The sequence below is a fragment of the Elephas maximus genome, chromosome 19 (assembly GCF_024166365.1).
Source record: "Elephas maximus indicus isolate mEleMax1 chromosome 19, mEleMax1 primary haplotype, whole genome shotgun sequence".
Classification (NCBI taxonomy): domain Eukaryota; kingdom Metazoa; phylum Chordata; class Mammalia; order Proboscidea; family Elephantidae; genus Elephas; species Elephas maximus.
The window spans coordinates 79,885,459-79,911,438 of NC_064837.1; the positions used below are offsets into that span (position 1 = coordinate 79,885,459).

The 25,980-nt window shown below is 39.9% G+C and overlaps 1 protein-coding gene across 2 annotated transcripts in view; it reads left to right on the forward strand.

The window, feature by feature from the left end:
- The window catches only part of RB1CC1 (RB1 inducible coiled-coil 1), a 136,583-nt gene that overhangs the window by 23,265 nt on the left and 87,338 nt on the right, over nt 1-25,980 (forward strand). For both annotated transcript variants that reach the window (XM_049860439.1, XM_049860440.1), the window contains exon 2: nt 23,912-24,026. The gene's annotated coding sequence lies outside the window, so the exon portion shown is untranslated. The remainder of the gene's footprint in view (nt 1-23,911; nt 24,027-25,980) is intronic.

Consider the following 25,980-nt stretch of genomic DNA (forward strand, 5'->3'; position numbering starts at 1 on the left):
TCCCATGCTTATTCAGCATAATTATCTATCTGTGTATCCACTCATAAATTATTTTTTGTTATTACTGTTGTTGCAGGATTGTATATGTTATAGTATTTACCGTCATTATCTTTAATCCTTAGAGTACCTCTCAGTGTTTCCTCTTGCCTTGGTCGTGTTGTGCTGCCTTTTCCTTCACCAGGTTGAACACATGTCTGCTCTCTAGTTGGTGATTTTCCTTCTCTCCCCCTCCCATCCCTGGTAATGTTCTTCTTCATACAGCCCAGCTTCTCAAATTATTTGTTCAGCATATAGATTGAATAAGCAAGGTAGAAGGATACAGCCGTGCTGCACACCTTTTCCAGTTTTAAACCATGCGGTATCCATTCGTTCTGTTTGAATGACTGCCTCCTAATCCATGTACAGGTTCCCATAAGCACAGGTATACTGGAATTCCCATTTTTTGCAGTGTTATCTATAATTCATTATGATCCACACAGTCAGATACCTTAGCGTAGTCTATAAAAACACAGGTAACATCTTTCTGGTATTGTTTTGGCTGTGATCTGTCTGACATCAGCAGCAATATCCCTCGTTCCATGCCGTCTTCTGAATCTGGCTTGAATTTATGGCAGTTCCCTGTTGATGTACAGATGCAGTTGTTTTTGAATTACATTCAACAAGATTTTGTTGGCATGTAATGTTAATCATACTGTTTGATAACTTCCATGTTTGATCGCTTTCTTTGGAATAGGTATGAATACGGTCAGTTGGCCAAGTAGCTGTCTGCCAAGTATCTTTACATATACGTGTAAGCGCTTCCAGCATCGCATCTGTTTGTTGAAGCATCTCAATTGATAGTCCATCAGTTCCTGGAGCCTTGTTTTTCACCACTGGCTTCAGTGTGTACTTCTTTTTTCAGTACTAGCGGTTCTTGATTATATGCTACCTCCTTAAATGGGGGTAAGAACTGCAAACAGAGGAATTCTCCAATTGGATTCCAAATTTCACATTCCTTTCACTGATTTTTGTCTTGTGTCTACATAAAGATAACAGTTGGAGCACTGAAAATGAATGGCTATTTGGGAAAGACTGTATTTAGAGTAAGGAGCCCTGGTGGCACAGTGGTTAAAGTGCTCAGCTGCTAACAGAAAGTTCAACAGCTTGAACACACTAGCCTCTCTGCAAGAGAAAGATGTGGTAGTCTGCTTCTGTAAAGATCTATGGGCTTGAAAACCATGTGGGGAAGTTCTACTCTGTCCTGTACGTTCGATATGAGTTGGAATCACTTGAAGGCAACGTGTTTGTTTTTTTGGTTTGATATTTAGAGTAGGGTGTGCTGGTGGCACAGAGCTTCTAGCCCACCATGGGACCTTAGGCTAGAAGCTGGAATGGGAAAGGCAGTGTTATCAAAGGAGGTCTAAGTGTGTGGGGATCTTTGTCCTATTTGGACAAGCTCTTATAGGGCAGAAATTCAGGCTCTTTATTTCTTTGTAATGCATAGGGTGTCTGTCCTCTTTTGTCCATTTTCAAAATGGGAATAACTATTTTCCTCCTGATTATAAATATTTTTAAGGGAATCAGAAAATTAAAGTCTGGCATGCAGAGATAGCCATTGTTAAATAGATTGCTTTAAATTGTTACAGGCTTTTTTTGTGTGTGTGCAACTATCAATACTATTTATTTCCAAAACGTTTACATCAGCCCTTACAGAAACTTCATGCCAATTAAACCATAACTCACCTCACCACTTCACCTTCACCCCCCAACCCCTGTAACTACTAATCTGCTTTCTGTCTCTATGCATTTGCCTGCTCCAGATATTTCATGTATGTGGGATCATAACAATATTTGTCCTTTTAAGCCTGGCATATTTCACTTAGCATAGTGTTTTCAAGGTTCATCCATGTATATTACGTTGTGTATACCACTTTCTTCTGTTTATCCATTCATCTGTTGATGGACACTTGGGTCGTTTCCGCCTTTTGGCATTTGTGAATAACGCTACAGTAAATATTGATATACTCATGAAAGAGAGTAATAGAGCTCCTTTCTCATGCACATATCTGGGTCCTTTGCAAATTTTACTTCTATTTTGCCACTCGCTTAAGATTGTACAGTTCTTCAAGAGAAAGACCCAATTTTGTCTGTTTCCCTGAATAGCCAGTTCAAGAGCCTTATATGTAAAGTTTATTTTATGAATAGGAGGGCGCACTGTAGGTGACATCTCAGTGCTCTGACAAGTCCAGGGGAACACTTATCTCAAAAGCAGATATTTCATTTTTCATGTCTGTGATGACTTTTGCTGAAAAATTAAGGCTGAGAGTATAGTTTGAAAATAAAGAAGGCCTTAAATATCCTTTACCCTTTATCTTGCTTAGATGTTGGTGTAAAATAGAAGTTTGATCTGCGTGTTTCTGTATATATTTGCTTGTGATTTTCGTTCTATTTGCAGTTGTTACAGTTTTCCCTTTATTTCTTGCCCTGAATACATGGTGGTCACAGAGTTAGACAGTATTGGTATGTCTGCTCATATTGATTGGCTGCAAATACGATATGCTAAGATGTATTAACAACATATGATGATGCTCTTGGAGACAGTGTATGAAAGAACTTTTCTTAGCTCTATAGTATAACGATAAGGATATAAAAAACTTGCTTTCAGAAAGTGTCTCAGTAGCTTCATCAGCGTGAGAAAAGATGACCAATAGGACATGGGAAAAATTAAGATTTTTGTGGAGCATATGGGCATGTGGATAATTTCTTGCATGCACGTACCCCTTGTATGGGCACTTCTGGTACGTCAGTTTTCAGTAGACATGGTTTTTTACAGCAGCCTTTAAGAAGGTGGCTTGTTATGGTAGAATTAGTGGGCTAAGGGAGATGAGTGTTTTAAAATCTTTTTGTGTATTTTATTCCCGTGAACATGAGTTTGTTGCCTGGATGGTCATACTGTTTACACTATATTCCTACCTATAATATATGAATATTGATTATGACTGTTACGTTAATTGTGATAATTCACGTAATTACCTTATTTTGGAAATTTGCAAGCATATATACAGAAGTAGAGAGAATATTGTAATGACCCTAATATGTTCGTCCTGTGTACTTTAATACTTACCAACCTTTTGCTGTTCTTATCTCTCCCCCACCCTCCCCAACTAACATTCCCTTTCGTCTTACCCCTTCCCCCTCTTAAAATTTATCTTCTTTTATTTATTTATAATAATTTTTATTGTGCTTTAAGTGAAAGTTTACAAATCAAAGCAGTCTCTCACACAAAAACCCATATACACCTTGCTACACACTACCAGTTACTCTCCCCCTAATGAGACAGCCTGTTCTCTCCCTCCACTCTCTCTTTTCGTGTCCTTTTCGCCAGCTTCTTACCCCCTCCACCCTCTCACCTCCTCTCCAGGCAGGAAATGCCAACCTAGTCTCAAGTGTCCACCTGATCCAAAAAGCTCACTCCTCACCAGCATCCCTCTCCAACGCGTTGTCCAGTCCAATCTATGTTTGAAGAGTTGGCTTCAGGAATGGTTCCTGTCCTGGGCCAAGAGAAGGTCTGGGGGCCATGACCACCGGGGTCCTTCCACTCTCTGTCAGAGCATTAAGTCTTGGTCTTATGAGAATTTGGGGTCTGCATCCCACTGCTCTCCTGCTCCCTCAGGGGTTCTCTGTTGGGGCAATCATCGGTTGAAGCCGGGCACAATCTAGTTCTTCTGGTCTCGGGATGATGTAGTCGCTGGTTCCTGTGGCCCTTTCTGTCTCTTGGGCTCCTAATCACCTTGTGTCCTTGGTGTTCTTCATTCTCCTTTGATCCAGGTGGGTTGAGACCCATTGATGCATCTTAGATGGCTGCTTGCTAGCGTTTAAGACCCCAGATGCCACTCTTCAAAGTGGGATGCAGAATGTTTTGTTAATAGATTTTATTATGCCAATTGACTTAGATGTCCCCTGAAACCATGGTCCTGCTACGCTGGCCTTTGAAGCATTCACTTTATTCAGGAAGCTTCTTTGCTTTTGGTTTAGTCCAATTGTGCGGACCTCCCCTGTATTGTGTGCTGTCTTTCCCTTCACCTAAAGTAGTTCTTATCTACTATCTAATTAGTGAATAGCCCTCTCCCACCCTCCCTCCCTCCCCCCTCTCGTAACCACAAAAGAATGTTTTCTTCTCAGTTTAAACTATTTCTCAAGTTCTTGTATTATTGGTCTTATACAATATTGGTCCTTTTGCAGTTGACTAATTTCACTCAGCAAAGTGCCTTCCGGGTTCCTCCATGTTATGAAATGTTTCACAGATTCTTCAGTGTTCTTTATCGATGCATAGTATTCCATTGTGTGAATATACCATAATTTATTTATCCATTCGTCTGTTGATGGGCACCTTGGTTGCTTCCATCTTTTTGCTATTGTAAACAGTGCTGCAATAAACATGGGTGTGCGTATATCTGTTCCCGTAAAGGCTCTTATTTCTCTAGGATATATTCCGAGGAGTGGGATTGCTGGATCGTATGGTAGTTCTATTTCTAACTTTTTAAGGAAGCGCCAAATTGATTTCCAAAGTGGTTGTATCACTTGACATTTCCACCAGCAGTGTAGAAGTGTTCCAGTCTCTCCACAGCCTCTCCAACATTTAGTATCTTGTGTTTTCTGGATTAATGCCAGCCTTGTTGGAGTGAGATGAAATCTCATTGTAGTTTTGATCTGCATTTCTCTAATTGGCTAATGATGGTGAACATTTCCTCATATATCTGTTAGCTACCTGAATGTCTTCTTTAGTGAAGTGTCTATTCATATCTTTTGCCCATTTTTTAATTGGGTTATTTGTCTTTTTTGCAGTTGACATTTTGCAGTATCATATAGATTTTAGAGATCAGGAGCTGATCAGAAATGTCATAGCTTAAAACTTTTTTCCAGTCTGTAGGTAGTCTTTTTACTCTTTCGGTGAAGTCTTTGGATGAGCATAGGTGTTTGATTTTTAGGAGTTCTCAGTTATCTAGTTTTTCTTCTATGTTCTTTATAATGTTTTGTATACTGTTTATGCCATGTATTAGGGCTTATGACGTTGTCCCTATTTTTTCTTCCATGATCTTTATTGTTTTAGATTTTATATTTAGGCCTTTGATCCATTTTGAGTTAGTTTTTGTGCATGGAGTGAGGTATGGGTCTTATTTCATTTTTTTGCAGATGGATATCCAGTTATGCCAGCACCATTTGTTAAAAAGACTGTCTTTTCCCCATTTCACTGTTTTGGGACCTTTGTCAAATATCAACTGCTCATATGTGGATGGATTTATGTCTGGATTCTCAATTCTGTTCCATTGGTCCATGTATCTGTTGTTGTACCAGTACCAGGCTGTTTTGACTACTGTGGCAGTATAATAGGTTCTTAAATCAGTTAAAGTAAGGCCTCCCACTTTGTTCTTCAGTAATGCCGTATTTATCCGCGGCCTCTTTCCCTTCCATATGAAATTGGTCATTTGTTTCTCCATCTCATTAAAGAATGTCCTTGGGATTTGGATCGGAATTGCATTAAATGTATAGATCGCTTTTGGTAGAATAGACATTTTTATAATGTTAAGCCTTCCTATCCACGAGCAAGGTATGTTTTTCCACTTATCTAAGTCTCTTGGTTTCTTGCAGAAGTGTACTGTAGTTTTCTTTGTGTAAGTCTTTTATATCTCTGGTAAGATTTATTCCTAAGTATTTTATCTTCTTGGGGGCTACTGTAAATGGCATTGACTTGGTGATTTCCTCTTCGTTCTTTTTGTTGGTGTAGAGGAATCCAACTGATTTTTGTATGTTCATCTTGTATCCGGATACTCTGCTGAACTCTTCTATTAGTTTCAGTAGTTTTCTGGAGGATTCCTTAGGGTTTTCTGTGTATAAGATCATGTCATCTGCAAATAGAGATACTTTGACTTCTTCCTTTCCAATCTGGATGCCCTTTATTTCTTTATCTAGCCTAATTGCTGTGGCTAGGACTTCCAGCACAGTGTGGAATAAGAGTGGTGATAAAGGGCATCCTTGTCTTGTTCCCGATCTCAATGGGAATGTTTTCATACTCTCTCCATTTAGGATGATGTTGGCTGTTGTATAAACGCCCTTTATTATGTTGAGAAATTTTCCTTCTATTCCTATTTTGCTGAGAGTTTTTATCATGAATGAGTGTTGAACTTTGTCAAATGGCTTTTCTGCATCAGTTGATAAAATCATGTGATCCTTGTCTTTTGTTTTATTTATGTGGTGGATTACATTAATTGTTTTTATAACGTTGAACCATCCCTGAATACCTGGTATGAATCCCACTTGGTCATGATGAATTATTTTTTTGATATGTTCTTGAATTCTATTGGCTAGAATTTTGTTGAGGATTTTTACACTTATGTTCAAGAGGGATATAGGTCTATAATTTTCTTGTGGTGTCTTTACTTGGTTTTGGTATCAGGGATATGGTGGCTTCATAGAATGGATTTGGCAGTATTCCATCCTTTTCTATGCTCTGAAATACCTTTAGTAGTAGTGGTGTTAACTCTTCTCTGAATGTTTGGTAGAACTCTGCAGTGAAGCCCACCAGACCAGGGCTTTTCTTTGTTGCGAGTTTTTTTTATTACCTTTTTAATCTCTTCTTTTGTTATGGGTCTATTTAGTTGTTCTACCTCTGTTTGTGTTAGTTTGGGTAGGTGGTGTGTTTCTGGGAATTCATCCATTTCTTCTAGGTTTTCAAATTTGTTTGAGTATACTTTTTCATAGTAATCTGATATGATTCTTTTAATTTCAGTTGGGTCTGTTGTAATATCGCACATCTCATTTCTTATTTGGGTTATGTGCTTCCTCTCCTGTTTTTCTTTTGTCAGTTTGGCCAGTGGTTTATCAATTTTGTTAATTTTTTTCAAAAAACCAGCTTTTGGTCTTGTTAATTCTTTCAATTGTTTTTCTTTTTTCTATTTCATTTAGTTTAGCTCTAATTTTTATTTGTTTTCTTCTGGTGCCTGTGGGTTTCTTTTGTTGCTCTCTTTCTCTTTGTTCAAGTTGTAGGGATAGTTCTTTGATTTTGGCCCTTTCTTCTTTTTGGATGTGTGCATTTATTGATATAAATTGGCCTCTGAGCACCGCTTTTGCTGTATCCCAAAGGTTCTGATAGGAAGTGTTTTCATTCTCATTGGATTGTCTGGATTTCTTTATTCCATCCTTAATGTCTTTTATAACCCAGTGTTTTTTGAGCAGGGTATTGTTCAGTTTCCAAGTGTTTGATTTCTTTTGCCGTTACGGATTTCCACTTTTATGGCCTTATGGTCAGAGAAAATGCTTTGTAATATTTCAATGTTTTGGATTCTGCTAAGGCTTGCTTTATGACCTAGTATGTGGTCTATTCTAGAGAATGTTCCATGTGCACTAGAAAAGAAAGTATAGTTGGTTGCTGCTAGGTGGAGTGTTGTGTATATGTCTACAGGGTCAAGTTGGTTGATTGTGGCATTTAGATCTTCTGTGTCTTTATTGAGCTCCTTTCTGGATGTCCTGTCCTTCACCGAAAGTGGTGTGTTGAAGTCTCCTACTATTATTGTGGAGCTGTCTGTCTCACTTTTCAATGCTGATAGAGTTTGTTTTATGTATCTTGCAGCCCTGTCATTGCCTGCATATTTAATGTGGTTATATCTTCTTGGTGTATTGTCCCTTTAATCATATAGTGTCCTTTCTTATCCTTTCTGATGGATTTAACTTTTTAAAGTCTATTTTGTCAGATATTAATATTGCCCCTCCTGCTCTTTTTTGATTGCTGTTTGCTTGGTATATTTTTTTCCATTCTTTGAGTTTAAGTTTGTGTCTCTAAGTCTAAGGTGTATCTCTTGTAGGCAGCATATAGACGGATCTTGTTTTTTAATCCATTCTGCCACTCTCTCTCTCTTTGTTGGTGCATGCAGTCCATTTACATTCAGGATAATTATGGATAGGTTATAAATTTAGTGCTATCATTTTGATGTCTTTTTTTGTGTGTTGACAGCTTCCTTTTCCCACTTTATTTTATGTGCTGAGTAGATTTGCTTTTTGTATTGTCCTTTCCTCAAATATGTTGTTGTTGATTTTGTTTCTGCTGAGTCTGTATTTTTCCCTTGTATTTTATTTTGATGAGTAGGATAGTTTGTCTCTCTTGTTGTTACCTTATTATTTTCCCTATTTTTCAAAATTTATAACTAATTTTTATTTCTTTGTATCGCCGTATCTTCCTCTCCATATGGAAGGTGTATGATTACATTTCTTAGTCCCTCTTTATTATTTTAATGTTGTCTTCTTTTATATAATAACATTGCTGTTACCCGGTGTTGGGCTTTTTTTTTTTTTTTTTGGATTTCCGTGTCTGGGTTGACCAAAGAGCTCCCTTTAGTATTTCTTGTAGTTTTGGTTTGGTTTTGACAAATTCCCACAACTTGTGTTTATCTGGAAATGTCTTAATTTCGCCTTCATATTTAAGAGACAGTTTTGATGGATATATGATTCTTGGCAGGCAATTTTTTTCCTTCAATTTTTTAAATATGTCATCCCATTGCCTTCTTGCCTGCATGGTTTCTGCCGAGTAGTCCGTGCTTATTTTTATTGGCTCTCCCTTGTAGGTGTCTTTTCTTTTATAGCTCACTGCTCTTATAATTGGCTCCTTATCTTTGGTTTTGGCAAGCTTGATTATGTCTCGGTGACTTTTTTTAAAGATCTACCTTATGTAGAGTTCGATGAGCATCTTGGATAGATATCTTCTCATCTTTCACAATATCACGGAAGTTTTCTGCCAACAAATCCTCAACAATTTTCTCTGTATTTTCTGTTATCCCTCCCTGTTGTGGCACTCCAATCATTCGTAGGTTATTTCTCTTGATAGAGTCCCACGTGATTCTTAAGGTTTCTTCATTTTTTTAAATTCTTATATCTGATTTGCCTTCAAATATATTAGTGCCAAGTGATTTATCTTCGAGTTCAGAAATTCTAGCTTCTACCTGCTCAATTCTGCTCCTCTGACTTTCTATTGAGTTATCTAATTCTGTAATTTTATTGTGAATCCTCTGAATTTCTGATTGCTGTCTGTCTGTGGATTTTTCCAGCTTATTAAACTTTTCATTATTTTCCTGAATAATCTAATTTCTTCAGTTGCTTTATCTGTATGTTCCTTGGCTGCTTCTGTGTATTGCGTCATTTCCTTCCTAATATCTTGAAGGGGTCTGTGTATTAAACTTTTGTATTCTGCCTCTGGTAATTCGAGGAATGTACTTTCATGTAGAAGATCCCTGGATTCTTTGATATCTTGTTGAGGTGATCGTGGCCTGTTTCTTTGTGTGACTTGATACTGACTGTTGTCTCCGAGGCATCTGTAAGTTATTGTATGAGTTTATGCTTGCTTACTGTGTTGTAGCTGCTTGCTTTGTTTTGTTTTGGTCTACTGCTATGGATTGCTTGAGTGAGCTACCTATATTATTTTCACCCTTGGAGTTCTGGTGTCGTGTCCCCAGCTGGCTAGAGCTGTTATCAGGTATATCAGTCTAGGAGTCCATTCAGTTTTCTTGTATGAATTCACCTCACGTTTTCAGGTAGCTGATATCAAGTGTGTGGTACAGACTCTGTCCTACAGTCTTAGAGGGGCAGGGGTGATTGGCGCATATAGCGGTATGTTATTACAGCAGGGTGTGACACCCTTACCAAGGCAGGTGGCTGAGAACCGACCCCCAAGTGTCTCTGAGGAAAACGCGTCTCTGTTGCCTAGATCGTGCTGGTGGGTGGGTTCTGCAGAGGGACCATGGGCACCTAAAGTTTTTGTTGTAAGGATCTTTGGACCCCTGTCGCAGGTGGCTGGGTTACCTGAGTGGAGCCTACCAGTCCTTAAGTCCCTGTTGTGGGTAGGTGAGGACCTTGTTTAATAGGCGAAGCAGTGTCAAACATCAAACACCCACCTCTGTACCGCACAGCGGAAATGGTTGGAGTTTGCCAACAAGGGCGTATTCTCCGGAAAGAGGCCCACACAGGTCCATGCAGAAGGGAAAGGTGCACAAGGTCCATGCAGAAGGGAAAGGTGCACAAGGTCCACGGATAGTTTATTCCTGGACAGGATCTGTTTCTGTCCTGAGCTCCCCCAGTTAATGGAGCTAGCAAATTATCTTTTCCCCCTAGTTGCAATTTTTTTCCTTCCCCAAGGCCGGGAGGATGGCTCTAGGTGCTCACCAGAGTCTATCTTAGGCCCAGGGACTCAGCCGCTGAAGCTGGGGTGGGGGTGGGGGTGGGGGGGTGCGGCAAAATATAAGCACATACTTAGCTTTTGCCGAGAGCTCCGTTCTCCTCAGGTTCCGGAGGTGTGAGTGGGCTGTGTGGCTGGCTGCTTCTCCCTGAGGAAACTGCGGCCGAAGGCTAGGACCGCTGGCACTGCCGCCGCGGCTCTGGGAATGGTGCCTGAGGGCTCCCTGTGACTCAGGTCTCCACTTCGTAAGGGCCTCTTTCTCCCCCTGCCTCCCAGATTGTTTTCCAGGTTTGCCTTTGATGCTCAGAGCTCCCAGCTTGTCACAAATACACTCGTTTCACTTGTTTTTTCAGGTTTTTGTTGTAAAGAGGACTCGATGGAAGTGTCTGTCTATTCTGCCATATTGGCTCCGCCCCCTTCTTTTACTTTTGATGGACTGTTTCAAAACAAATCTCAAACCTTATTTTACACATTAATTTTTCAGAATTCATTTTTCTGATAACTGCAATGCTGTTATACTGAACAAGACTAATGGTAATTCTTCTAATATCTAGTCCGTATTTAGATTACCTCATTTATCTCAAAAATGTTTTTTTTACAGTTTGTTTGATTCAGAATCCAAAGAGTTCCACACATTGCATTTGGTTATTTTGTCTATGTCTCTTTAATCTATAACTTTCCTTCCTTTATTTAATTTTCAAAGCCATTTATTTGTTGAGAAAAATTCTGAATTTAGTTGATTGTTGCCTTGTAATATTGAGTTTTTCATCTATAACCACATATTTCCTCTAAAGTTTAGGTAGATGTATATAAAAAAAAAAAAAGATGTATAGGTATAATTAAATTTTACTTTTTTTTTGGCAAGAGTAATTTATAGATGTAGGAGCCTTGGTGGCGTAATGGTTAAAGTGTTCAGGTGCAAACTGAGAGATCAGTGGTTTCAACCAACCGGCAGCTTCCAGGGAGAGAAGACCTGGTGATCAGGTCTTGTAGGGATTACAGCCTAGAAAACCCTATGGGGCAATTGTGCTCTATCCTGTAGGGTTGCTATGAGTTGGAGTCGACAGGATAGCAGTGGGTTTTGTGTACTTTTAGTTGAATCACATACAGAGACTAATGTATTGTCAGTTGAATTTACCCTTTTAAATTTATCCATCGTTTCTCCCAATTCTTTTAATATCCGTTGATGTCTAGATCCATTATTTCACTGTAAAATGTGATGTATATTTCATCTGCAATTATTAGCTGTAGTTTTTCTATAAAAAAGGACTTTTTCTACCAACAATTTGATTATCCTAAAATACATTTCATATAGGAAAGACAGGATAAGTGCTTAATTCTTCTCCTTTTTCAATTTTCGTAATGGATTGCTGCCCTAGCTCACCTTTCCTGATGGCCAGTGAAGGCTTTATTTTGTTTTTTAGTATCAGTATGAACACATGAATTTGGTATTATTCAACCATTATCTTTTGATGCAAAAATTGCCCTATCCTTGCCAGTGGAAGCCATTTCAGGTTGATTTCTCTTGTCCAGTTTTGATAGGATATCTAGATAGATAGATGGATGTTGTTGATTTTAGTTAACTGTTTTAGAGCTGGAATCAGCATATTTTTCCTGTAAAGGAACAGATAGTAAATACTTTAGGCTTTGCTGTCTGAAAGGCAAAATTTAGGCTATCATATATAGGCGCTTGTATAACAAGAAATGACTTCTGACCTAGCTTGCCTCTTTTACCTAGAGTGGGTTGCCCAGGGTGGTGGGCATACTCTGTGCCCGGTTACCATCATTTGGAAACTACAGACCCAGGACCACCTGAGGACAGGCTTGGCAGGGAAAAGCCACCGTGGTCAGTTTTACTCTCTGCCCGGAGATTGCCTGATACTGATACCCTGGACACATTTCTTTAGCTATGAAGCTATCAGTATACACAGTCCCAGAGAATCCCATGGTGTGGAATTCTAATCAGAAGGATTTCCAGTTGGCTACATACAAAGAGTCACCAACTCATCTTTGCACCCAAGGAAATCTTGTTTTCCTAGCACCTAGGTCCTTGCTGTTTCGTGGCTGAATGACTTCACTTTCAGCTGAAAACCTTACCTTGTTGCATTTCTACCGCTTCATCCCCCTCTTGGAAGTTTTTGTATTGTATTCAGAAGGTGAAGATTTAAAAATGGTTGATAAAGGAGTTCAATTTGTGGGAGAAAAAAGGAGTATTGGGATTTCTGAAAGTGGCAAGTCATGCAGTAGAGGGGATCTTCAGTAGATCTTTTGTATTCCATTCCCGTCCTTTCTTTGTCGTTGAGCCACATGTGGATTTTAACTCTGTTCCTGCTACTTTCTTGTTTCGGGACTTTGGGAAGTAACTGAACTCTGAGCTATATCGTTTTCTCAATATCATCGTTAAAATAACCCTTCTTACAATAGGAATTGTAAGAACATCATGTATCATGTACCTGGTTTATGTAGTTACGTTTTCAACCGATAGTCACCATTGTTATGGTATGAGTATCGTTATCTTTTAAGAATAAAACAGAAATGTGAAAGTATGTATTTGGGGATTTATTTTTTGTTTTTACTTAAATGCTTTGTTGTAACTATGATGATAGCTTTTTTCCCCCCTCAAGGTTGATATCATGGAATTGGTGTATACATAGGAAATTTTCATGCTGCCCAGTGGGATGTAAGCTTCACGAGGGCAGGCAATTTTATCTCATTTTGTATTTTCTTCCCAAAGCTAAGAAAATGCCTAGTACATACTAGGCTCTCAGTTGATATTTATTATGGAATAAGTGCTGTAAACTGACCTGAGTTCAAGACTCTGGCCTGTAGGCAAGTTGAGTAACCCCTAAATCTGTATCTTTATCTGCAAATGGAAATAGTAATAATATGGATGTCTTGCATGTTAACAATAAAATAAGTGAGGTAGCGCCTATAAACTACCTGGTATAATGACTCCGTTTAACGACTAGCAGCCAAGCTCTTAACCACTGTGTCACCAGGGCTCCCAGTAGGTATTAAACCAAAAAAAAAAACCAAACCCATTGCTGTCAGTTGGTTCCGACTCATAGCGACCCTGTAGGGTGGAGTAGAACCGCCCCACACGGTTTCCAAGGAGCGCCTGGTGGATTCGAACTGCCGACCTTTTGGTTAGCAGCTGTAGCTCTTAACCATTGTGCCATCAGGGTTTCTTAGCAGTTAGTATTTATTTTATGTAACATCTACTTAGGATATGTGGGGTAAATAAGAACAATTTGTGCCACGAAAGCCATGAACCTAACCTTTACTCACAGACTACCAGTACTAGTGGACCATGGAGTAATAATGCCTTATTTCCTTACTAGTTAGATTTTTCTCTGTGCTCCTCTAGGTAGGCCCTTTGTGGTATCTAGCAGTGAATGAGGATAAAGAGAGTTAAGATTCAGAAGGGACATCTTGTTAAAATAGATACTGGATAAAAACATGGGATGTTATCCAAGAGATAACAATTATTCCCTGTTCACCTGGAGCAACACAGAGGAAGTATCAGGAACAAGAGGAGGAAATGGAATCTGAGCCTCATTGTCTCCATGAACAACTGTCTCCTTTGCCATAAGACCAGAAGAACTGTATGGTGCCCGGCTACCATTACTGAATGTTTTGATCAAAGATACTAAAAAAGAATCCTGATCAAAATGGGGAAAAATGCAAAAGATAATTTCAAATTCCCATGGAATCCAGACATTCCGAAGCCATGTAGGGTGGATGAACCCCTGAAACTATTGCCCTGAGATAATCTTAAAAACTAAAAATATTTTCTAAAGTCTAATTAAAATCAAATATTAATTTGGCTAAACTAGTAAAGAATGTCTGCCTTCGGGTCTGGGGACCATGGTTTCAGGGGACATCTAAGTCAATTGGCATGATAAAATCTATTAAAACATTCTGCATCCCACTTTGAAGAGTGGCGTCTGGGGTCTTAAACGCTAGCAAGCAGCCATCTAAGATGCATCAATTGGTCTCAACCCACCTGGATCAAAGGAGAATGAAGAACACCAAGGACACCAGGTGATTAGGAGCCCAAGAGACAGAAAGGGCCACAAAAACCAGCGACTACATCATCCCGAGACCAGAAGAACTAGATTGTGCCCGGCTTCAACCGATGATTGCCCCAACGGAGAACCCCTGAGGGAGCAGGAGAGCAGTGGGATGCAGACCCCAAATTCTCATAAGACCAAGACTTAATGGTCTGACGGAGAGTGGAAGGACCCCGGTGGTCATGGCCCCCAGACCTTCTCTTGGCCCAGGACAGGAACCATTCCTGAAGTCAACTCTTCAGACATGGATTGGACTGGACAACGGGTTGGAGAGGGATGCTGGTGAGGAGTGAGCTTTTTGGATCAGGTGGACACTTGAGACTAGGTTGGCATCTCCTGCCTGGAGGGGAGGTGAGAGGGTGGAGGGGGTAAGAAGCTGGCGAAAAGGACACGAAAAGAGAGAGTGGGGGGAGAGAGCAGGCTGTCTCATTAGGGGGAGAGTAATTGGTAGTGTGTAGCAAGGTGTATAGGGTCGTTATGAGTCAGAATTGACTCGATGGCACTGGTTTTTTTTTTTTTAGCAAGGTTTTATATGGGTTTTTGTGTGAGAGGCTGACGATTTGTAAACTTTCACTTAAAACACAATAAAAATTACTTTAAAAAAATTATTAAAAATAATGTCTGCCTTGAGCATTTTGCTTTTTTAAAGAACTATCATATGGGATCAGATTGGCAATAGCAACTGAAAAGATTAGATAGAAACCTTAGAGGGCAGTGAGTTTGTGTTCATGAGGGAGGAGCAGTTCAGAAAAGAAGGGGGAGAATGGTTGTGCAACTTGAATGTAATCAGTGTTACTGAATTGTTTATATAGAGATTGTTGAATTGGTGTATGTCCTGTGTGTATTCTCAAACACACACCCACAAAAAAGTTACATCAAAGTAGATCAGAAGCTGCTTTTCAAAACAGACAAATATATATGCTAACATCACAGGAACTTTTAGAAATGAGCTAAATGATAAATAATGGTATCAAGTGTGCCTGTGTAGCAAAGTCAAATTTTAATATGGGTCCTAGAACCAGGGCAATCAAAACTATAGTTTAAGTTGTTCATGAAGTATGCAGTTAGGTTGAGCTGTTTCTTAGGTTGAACACCAGATAAAGAGATTGATGTTTGATTTAAAGGCCATTTCCCATCTCATGTTATTCTGGAGTATATGCTAATAGTCTTCCTTTCTGTCAGATTAGCATGTTGTTAACATGGTGGTAGAATATATTCCTCCCCCCGCCCCTTTGTTTCATACTATCATGCTTAGAGACTCTAGGGACTATACTGCTTTTGTTGCAGTGTCCAAATGTCTAGTACCTTTCTACCATTTGAGCACAGGGCACATAGTAGCTGCTACAGTCCCCCCCCCCAGCCCCCACCCCCACACTGGTACAAACTGTTAAAGAGCTCAAATGCTAATTGCTCCACTGCCAACTGAAAGGTTAGAGGTTCAGGTCCACCCAGTGGCACCTCAGAAAAAGGTCTGGTGATGTACTTCTGAAAAATCAGCCGTTGAAAACTCTGTGGTTCACAGTTCTACTCTGATATACATGGGGTCGCCAGGAGTTGGAATTGACTCTGGCAACTGGTTTTTAGCGTTGTGGAACAGGGAATGGAACTGAGATCATCTTTAGTCTTTAATAGTTCGTAAAGCATCTTATGGGTTGAGGGCAGTATTGGTCCTAGATCATGAGAAAGAAAGGTTGAGGAACTGTTCCAGATTGAAGATGATTTAATAGAGATTATAACTAAATGCAGCATGTGACCCTGAATCAGATTCTAGACCACGAGGGGAGGGAAGAACAAAACAACAAACCTAAAAAGATATTACTGGGACAATAATTTGAATATGAACTAGTGATTTAGATACTAGTATTAAATCAGTGTTGAATTTCATGATTCAGTAAATGTACTCTGGTTATGTATGAGAAAACCCCTTCTTTTAGTATATTTACACCCTGATATTTTACTGGATAAAAGGATTTTCTGCAGATTACTCGGTTCAGAAAAGCTGTGTGTGGGGTGTGCGTGTGTACACGTGTGTGCGTGCACGCACACCTGCATGTATGGGTGATGAAGCCAGTGGAGCAGAATGTTTGCAATTGGTAATCTGGGTAAAGGAAACAGGAGTTCTTTGTGCTATTTGTTGTTGTCCTTCGTGCTATTCTTGCAAGTTTTCTCCAAAGTGTGAAATTGCATCAAAATGAAGAGGTAGAAAATATTTAAAAGGAAATAAAGAAAAGAAAAAAATGTGTCTAGTTTATCACTACCTTTTTAGGTCTGGCTTTTTAAATCTAACCCACACAGAGGCCGTAGCTGATCACTTAAATCTACTCCCGGTGTTTTTCTTTTATTTCGTAGCATTTATCAGAGTTTATACCATTTTTTTCCACCTGTCTGTCAAGTTTGTTGTACTGCAGTGGGTTGTGTTTTGCTATGATGATGGAAGCTATGCCACTGGTATTTCAAATAGCAGCAGGGTTAACCCGTGGTGGACAGATTTCAGCAGACCTCCCAGACTAAAAGTAGGAAGCAAAGCCTGGTGTTCTTCCAAAAACTAGTCAGTGAAAACCCTGTATAACGCAGCAGAACATCGTCTAACTCACTTGCTTTGGACACATCATTGGGAGAGATCAGTCACTGGAAGAGGACATCATATTTGATGAAGTGAGAGGGCCAGTGAGGGCAGGGGAAACCCTCAGTGAGATGGATTGGCATAGTGGCAACAACAATGGCGATTGTAAAGATGGTGTAAGACCTGGCAGCATTTCATTCTGTTGTACGTAAGGTCACTGTGAGTCGGACTGGACTCACCTGTCTATTTATACTGTGTTCAGTCTCTTCCTGTTTAATGCGTCTCTCTCTCTTGAGTTTGTGAGCTCAGTAAGGGCAAAGATCATGTTTGTTTTGTTCACAGAATATCCCGTGCCTGGCACATAATCTAAGTGTTTGTTGGATTTGGATGAGTTAATAAGTCACCTCTCTGCCACCAATATTCCTTTCATTCTAGTCACCACACTTTAGCTATTCTTTCAGAAAACAAAAGCCGGTACTTTTGAATTTGGCGTTCAGTGTCAATTCATTCATTCATTGAACAAAACTTTATTTAAAGCAATAATCTGATTCCTTATTCTTCTAGCTTTGTCTCCTACCAAGTTCTCTTAGTTCCACATACCTTTTCTGTGGTTGAACCCTGTGGCTAATCTCTTGTGCTTCTAGATTCTGGGAAAGTCACCTCAGACCAGTCCCAGTCAAGTGCTTCTTGCCGCCTTCACTGTTAGAATGTCTAGCATAATGCCTCATATATATTAGCCTATCCGTGAATAAAGTTCAAATTCACTAATAATCAAAGGTGACATGTAAATATGAAATGATAGAATAATACTAGCAGTCATTTAATAATGTGATACTGGCAATGATAAGGTGATTACACTGATCGGATATATATGGCCTGAGGAGTATAAATTGATAAAAACGTTTTGGGAAGAAGCAACTTTTTAATGTAACACTTAGTTGTCTAGTTGTCTCTGATTCATTGCAACCTTATATATAAAAGAAAGAAATGCTGCCTGGTCCTGGGCCATCTTCATGGTTGATTGTTGGTATGTTTGAGCCCATTGTTACAGCCATTGTGTCAGGCCGTCTCATGGAGGCTTTCCCTCGTTTTCACTGGCCCTCTACCAGTTGTGTTATCCTTTTCTAGCGATTGATTTACATGAGCTGAAGTCTCGCCGCTCTGGTTGTATTTCTTCTAAGTCTGATCAGTCGTTCTTCTGGCAGTCCGTGCCATATTCAGTATTCTTCATCCACACCAGAATTTGAATGCATCAGTTCTTCTGTCTCCTTTTTTCATTGTTCAGCTTTCATATGCATATGGAGTGATTGAAAAAACCAAGGCTTGGGTCAGGTCCTGCCTTAGTCATCAGAGTGACATCTCTGCTTTTTAAAACTTTAAAGAGGTCCTTTAGGAGGTCTTTTGGAGCAGATTTGTCCCGTGCAGTTAAGTACGTCATTTGATTTCTTGACTGCTGTTTCCATGGGCGTTGATTGTTGATCCAATTAGAATAAAATTGTTGAGAACTTCAATTTATTCTTCAAACATAACACTAGTAGTGTTAAAAATATTTGAATGTTTTGACCTGACAATTTTACTTCTAGGAATCCATCTTAAAAAAGATATGTCTGTGAGATTAAAAAATAAAAATAAAAACCTGCAAGGCAGTAAGTGAATTCACAAATTGGAATTTTTTTTTAGGCATTAATATTAATGCTTATGAAGCATTTGTAATAATGTGGAAATGCTTATTAAGGCAAGAAAAATAATTAGGTGGGATAGACTGATAATGCAGAACAGAACCCTCAAAATTTTAGTGACTTTAACATATATTTATTTTTCTCACCCTACATGCCCTGTAGGGGTTGGCAGGGAACCTTGCTCAGGGACCCAGGTGGACTAAAACTTCATCCTGTTACAGAAATAGAAGGTGATGTGGAACTTGTACAATGGCTTTTAAAGCTTTTACCTAGAAGTGTTCCATCTTACTCCCCCTCATATTTATTTGCCAGTGCCAGTCCCATGGCCATACGTAGCCTCAAAGGAGCAGGAAGTACAGTTCTACCAGGTGTTAGAACATAGAGGAACCAGAACTATTTGGTGGTCACTATTAATGACCACATCAGTAATTTAAAGAAGAAATATGTAAAAACCAGAAGTTTGCAAACTGGTAAATTAGGCGGGGATTATTTGTGTTACTAACAAGACTAACTTTTATGGTACTTAAGTCAAGAAAACACCTTCCAAGGAAGACAGTAAACGTTTCTTGAATTAGTAGTTACCATACATTTCACTGTTCACATGAATTGTTAAAGTAACCGTTAGACATCTTCTTGGAGTGTTTTTTAAAGGTCAGCTTTATTGCAGCATAATTTACTTAGAATAAAATTCACCCTTTTAAAGTATATAGTTTGAGTTTTGAAAAATGTACACAGTTGTGTGTGATCATGAGTGTAACTAAGATGTAGAACATTTCTGTCACCCACAAAGTTCCCTCAGGTCCCCCTTGCAGCCAGTCCCATTTTTCCACCACTGATTTCTGGCAAACCACATACCTGATTTCTGCCCCTGTAGTTTTCTCTTTGGAGCCCTGGTGGTGCAGTGGTTAAATGCTCGGCTGCTAACCAAAAGGTCGGCAGTTCAAATCTACGAGCTACACTTTGGAAACTGTATGGGGTAGTTGTACTCTGTCCTTATAGGGTTGTTATGAGTTTGAATTGACTCGACAACAGTGGGGAGTTTTCTCCTGTCTAAAGGGTCATGCAAGTAGAACCAAACAGTATGTAACTTTTTATGTCTGAATTCTTTGGCTTAGCATCTCAGCCCTTAGCATAGTGTTTTTTAAATTGATTCACCTTGTCGCATGTGTCAGTGTGTTTGGTTTTTTTTTTTCATTAATTACTAATGATATGGAACATACACTATTTGCCATCTTTGTAAAGTATCTTTAAATCCTGCCCATTTTTCTGGTTGGGCTTTTGTCTTATTTAGAGTTTTTATTTATTTTTTAAAATATATTCTGGATACAGTTTTCGGAACTTTAAAATACTCTTTAGGTTGTTGTGAAAAGTTTGAGTTATTCAGTGGGCCACCTGGCAGGGGCCCCAATTGCAACTGATGTAGGAAGTTTTCAGTTACACATTGGTTGCACATTGATTGGCTACCTGAAGTTTGAATGTTCTGCTTTATATATCTTTAAAGAAAAACATTGAAAATTTTATCCTTTGGCTACTTTAACCACATAGGGCTTGAGAACACAAATCTTTTTTCTATCGTTGTTGTTGTCAGGTGCCATCAAGTCGGTTCCGACTCATAGCGACCCTGTGCACAACAGAACGAAACACTGCCCGGTCCTGCGCCATCCTTACAGTTGTTGTTATGCTTGAGCCCATTGTTGCAGCCACTGTGTCAATCCACCTTGTTGAGGGTCTTCCTCTTTTCTGCTGACCCTGTACTCTGCCAAGCATGATGTCCTTCTCCGTGGACTGATCCCTCCTGACAGCATGTCCAAAGTACGTAAGACGCAGTCTCACCATCCTTGCCTCTAAGGAGCATTCTGGTTGTACTTCTTCCAAGACAGAATTGTTTGTTTTTTTGGCAGTCCATGGTATATTCACTATTCTTCACCAACACCACAATTCAAAGGCGTCAACTCTTCGGTCTTCCTTATTCATTTCTATATATAGTCTAATATAGTCTATCAGATTTATCTGTCAGAACTTTGTAGTACAGTGGGTGGGCATATATTCAAGCAGCGAAGTTACTTTCTAGTTTTGATTATACTTGGAATTTTTGTTTTGGGGTGATTTTAGATATTCTGTTAGAAATTACAGAAAGAATAGGGAGAGAGATAGCTGCTGTTGAGTCGATGTCAACTCATGGCCACCTTATGTGCAACAGAACGAAATGTCATTTGGTCCAGCATCATCCTCACAGTTGCCAGCATGTTTGAATCTATCGCTGTGGCCACTGCGCCAGTCCATCTGAGTGTCTCCTTCACTGACCTTCCACTTTACCAGGTGCGATGGCATCCTCCAGCAGTTGATCCCTCATGATGTGTCCCAAGCAGGCGAGTTGGATAATGTTCTCTTGTGACCCATGAGGTTTTTTGGACTAATTTTTGGAGGTAGATTGCCAGGCCTTCCTTCCTAGTCACCCTTAGGAAGCTCTGCTGAAACCTGTCCACCCTTGGTGACCCTGCTAGTATTTGAAATAACAGTGGCGTAGCTTTCAGCATCGTATCAACATGCAGGCCTGCATAGTGCGACAAACTGACAGATGAGTGGTGGATACTAGCTGAACGCCCCAGGTGTATAAACACGCAGGTGGCTTATGTGGACACCCTGCTGGTGGACAGAAAGAATAAAGACATGAAATTTAAATCGTGGTCCTGTCACTATTCTATGACTTTGCGCAAGTTGGAGTGTGGTTCCTCATATGTAATTGGGGATTGGATTATGTAATGTTATATATAAAGTATTTATCGCAGTGCCTTGCACATAGTAAGCACAAAGTTAATATTAGAGATGAATATGTGACACTAGAAGCAAAAAAATGGACGGTAACACTAATTACTTTGGATGTTCACTTTTTAAATTTAGACATAATTCACATACCATAAAATTCATCCTTTAAAAGTGTATACTTTAGTGGTTTTTAGTATGTTCGAAGTTGTGCAGCCCTCATGTGATCTCCATTTATGAAATAACACCGTTTTACAGTTTTTTTTAATTATAAGTCTAGCGACTGGGGCTGGGAATATGGAATATGGGGTAGGAGTAGTGGGGTAAGATCACATTTAAAGAAGGATTTAAAGATGCTTATTTATGTTTCCATGAGGGTTGACTGATCTCTGTGCTGACATGAGGTGCTATTACAGATAGGAGTAGTGGGAGAAAAGGTATAAAGAGACTTCTTGGGAGTGTTCACATTTAATTTTATTCAGAAAGTATTTTAGAGCTATGTCACAGGAATGCATAGTCCTTGCTATTCATCAGAGGTGAGAAATATGAAAAGAAACAGCACAGCGTGTGCAGGCATAGTTAGTACAGATAATGAAGTGATTGATTATGTGTCACTGAGCCTGTGGAAGAAATTGCATGCATGAGCGGGAGGGCAGAGAAGGAGCCATCAGAGCAGGCAGGGCCGGGGGCAGGATTCTAAGCCGGAGAATTGGCCCTCTGAAGGCATGGAGACTTTAAACAGCTTGATTTGTTCAGAGTTTAAGCAGTGTGGTGTTCGGGAGTGAAAAGCCCGGAGTGGAGGAAGAATGAGAGTGGGAAGTTGTATCTGGTGGAGAGGCAGAAGCTCAATTGTGGTTAAAGGTACGGGACAGTGGAGTTGGACTGCCTGGCTTGGAATTGTCACTTACTAACCTGACAAATTCTGTAAAATGAGAGCAATAATAGTATCTACCTTAAAGGATTCTTGTGAGCGTCAAGTGGAATAACAAAGTAATAAGAATAGTGGCATTGGATATAGTAAGTATTCATAAAATGGCAACACATCTTTAAAAATTATCATGATCACCTTGGGTTTTAAGCAGCAGAAAACCTTGATCAGCCTGGCATTTAGAGTAATCTCTTTGAAGGTAATGGGAGGATGGTGGATTAGGGCTAGAGGAGATGTGGAGCAGGTGGAGATGATGAACGTCAGCAGCAGTAGGAGTAGACATAGATGCTCAACAAAAACTTGAGCATTAGAGTTGACAGGGCAGAACTGGTGTGTACTGATGATGTATATATCTCGTGAGGATGAAAGATCTAGGAAAGTGTATGAGAGTTGGTGAATGTAGATTCCAGCAAGTAGGTTTACTAGGCAGAGAAGATAAGGAGTACCCTTTTAGAAACAACATTGAAATGCATACCAGGAAATGAATTTGGATTTGTTTGGGTAGGGTTGGGTGGATAATGCAGCTCTAGAGTCATTTGAGCTAGGCTGGAAGTCAGCTGTGGTGGTTGTCAAAGCCATGGGAGCACATGAGCTTGCCTGTACAAGAAAGTGAGGAAAAAAAATCCCTTGCTGTTGAGTCGATTCCGACGCACAGCAGCCTTACAGGACAGAGTAGAACTGCCCCATAGAGTTTCCAAGGACACCTGGTGGATTCAAACTGCTGATCTTTTGCTTAGCAGCCTTAAAACACTACTAAAATCCAATCCGGACATTTTAGAGTTGGTAGAGGAAGGAAGAATAGCTGAGGAAGGTGTCTGAGGGTCATTTGTTGAATGCTTATTATGTGCCAAGGATCATGCAATACACAAAAAAATTCTCTCATTAATTCTCACTAACCCCTATGATACGCACTCTGTTCTGGGAACAATTTAGCTGGTCCTCTGCTTCAGGGTTTCCCACAAAGATGCAATCAAGGTGTCAACCAGGGCTAGCTGGGGAAGGACACCTGCTTCCAAGCTCATATGGTTATTGGCAAGGTTCAGTGCCTTGCAGGTTGCAGGCCCTTATTTTCTTGCTGGCTGTTGGTCAGAGCCACCCTTAGCCTTGCTACACGGGCCTCTTCATACTGTGGTTTACTTAATCAAAGCCTGTAAGGAGGAGTCAGTTGGCAAGACAGAAGTTATACCCTTGAGTAACATAATCAGGGAAATTATCCTATTACTTTTGCCATATTTTATTCGTTAGACACAGTCATAAGTCCTGCCCATACTCAAGAGGGGAGAAGATACTAGAACGGGGGTACCAAGAGACAGAAGTAGCAGAGATTATTGTCGGTAGGCACAAAATACCATTTTGATTTTTATTTCATGAAAATGGAAACAGACAGGTAACTTGCCCAAGATCATATAGTTAAAATGGGGCCAAGGTCTACCCCAGGGGATTTGACTTAATCTCTGGATTGAGAAATGGCTTTGGGGTTGGCAGTTCTAGGGAGATCAGTAGTGACTTCTTGTCTGATGGAGTTTAATGGAATGGTCTGAGTGGGAGCCATATGGTTGTGGTTTCAGAGAATATGTAGTTAGAGGAAAGAGTCCAAGTAGAGACTTAGAAGAAGTAATTTTGAAGCAGGAAATAGTGTACTAATCATATGCTGTTACATATTGGATTGTGCCTCCTTATACTGATCCAGAAAATTTTCTTTTCCAGTTTACCGAGTTTAACCAAGAAGGCCATTCAGTTGCCGATATCCAGCAAAGCAAATATAAACCAGTTTTAATCTGCATTTTAAGAAAAGTGGTAGTCTTTTTCACAGTGCTTGACGGTAAGTCATAATTTTTACCTTCATAGCAGTTGTTGATCTAGTGCATTTTTTTAAAGAAATGGTTTTGGAAGTGTTGTTTTAATTTTAAAACCTATTTGCTTGCTTCTTCATCCCTGATAACTGTACTCAAAGGATCATATGGAAAAAGATAAAGGAAGATGCCTGCTAACTTCTGGGATTTTGTTCATACTTGTCTTTCAGCACTTTTTTGAGTCTTTGGGATTTAAACCTGTATTTGCTTAAAATGCTAGATTTTGTTATTTATGTCTTTATAGATGAGGGTACTTGATAGATGAAGTTTTTTTTTTTTTTAAATCAATAATTATTGTATTTTAGGTGAAAGTTTACATAGCAAACGAGGTTCCCATTTAACAGTTTTTATACAAATTGTTCTCTGACATTAGTTACATTTTCAGTGTGTCAGCATTCTCATTATTTCCATTCTTTTTGTTCTGTTTCCATTAATCTAGCTTCCCTGACCCTCTTAACCGTCTCAATTTTGTTTTAGGGTAAATGTTGACTGTGTGCTCTCATATACTTGGTTATTTAAGGGAGCACAGTACTCACGAGTTATATTGTTTATTTTACAAGCCAATATATTATTTGGATGAAAAGTGACCTCCAGAAGTGACTTCAGTTTCAAATACAAAGGGTTTCTTAGGGTGATAGTCATGGGGGTTTCTCTAGTCTCTATTGGTCCAGTAAGTCTGGCTGTAGGAATTTGAGTTTTATTCTACTTTATTTTCTCATTCTGTTCAGGACCTTCTGTTGTGTCCCTGGTCAGAACGGTGGGTAGTGGTAGCCAGGCACCCTCTAGCTCTTCTTGTCTCAGGTTCGATGAGTCTGTGGTTCATGTGGGCTATTAGGAGCCCTGGTGGCACAGGGGTTAAAAGGTTGGCAGTTCAAATCCACAAGCCACTCCTTGGAAAACCCTATGGGGCAGTTTGACTCTGTCCTATAGGGTTGCTATGATTCAAAATTGACTTGATGGCAATGGGTTAGTTCTGTGGACTAGTTTATTCTTTGAGTCTTTGGTTTCCTTTATTTTCTTTTGTTCCAGGTGGAAACCAATACTTGTATTTTAGATGTCCAGTCGTGTAAAAACAGCATGGAGATGGTTTCTGACCTCTAACTTCACAAGGGAGGAGGAGTATCAAGATCAACTACTCAAAGCTGATTCCTATAAGGTGGAGGTCAGATATACCTCCTCTCCCTGCCATCTTTACCAGTTCAGCCGCCAACTGCCCCTCCCATAGTGCTCTCTACTTCTCTATTGAGTTCTATAATCCATTACAGTGGCCACACATAACTCACAGACAATACTCATGATTATGGGATTTATTAGGAAAGTTAACAGGTTACAATTTAGGATCAGGAACACTCAGGGTATAGTTCTTCCCTCAGGACAGCCTGTTGTGAGCCTTGCTCGCAGGCACACTTTTCTCTGGCCCTCGACCTCTACCCAAAAGTATTCAGCTTTCTTGCTGCATGGGCTAGGAAGCCCACTGTGTGGTCGGTCTCCTGCTGGCCTCTCCGGCCACTGCTTCTCACTGTCTTCGCTGTTACAACTCTCTGTCTCCTGGGTCCAGGAGCTTCTCGGTGCAGGGATCCTGGGTCCAAAAGATGCGTTCTCTGCTCCAGGCTGTTCTTCCTTGATGGTGGTAGGATCCTTTCCATTGCGCCTCACCTCGAGCCCAGCGGGATGGCAAAACTGACCAGTCCTCTCACTAGGCCACAATTACCCTATCTGCACGGTCCTGCCTGATTACTTGGGTGGAGTTACAAGACCATGGCAAGAAAGGCCACGTAAAAGTGGTCAGTTGCACCACAGCTTGCAAGCTTTTAAGACCCCACACGCTACTTAACAAACTAGAATGTAGAATATTATTTTTATGAACTATGTTATGCCAATGCCAATTGGCGGAGTTGTCCCACAGGACTATGGTCCCAGGCG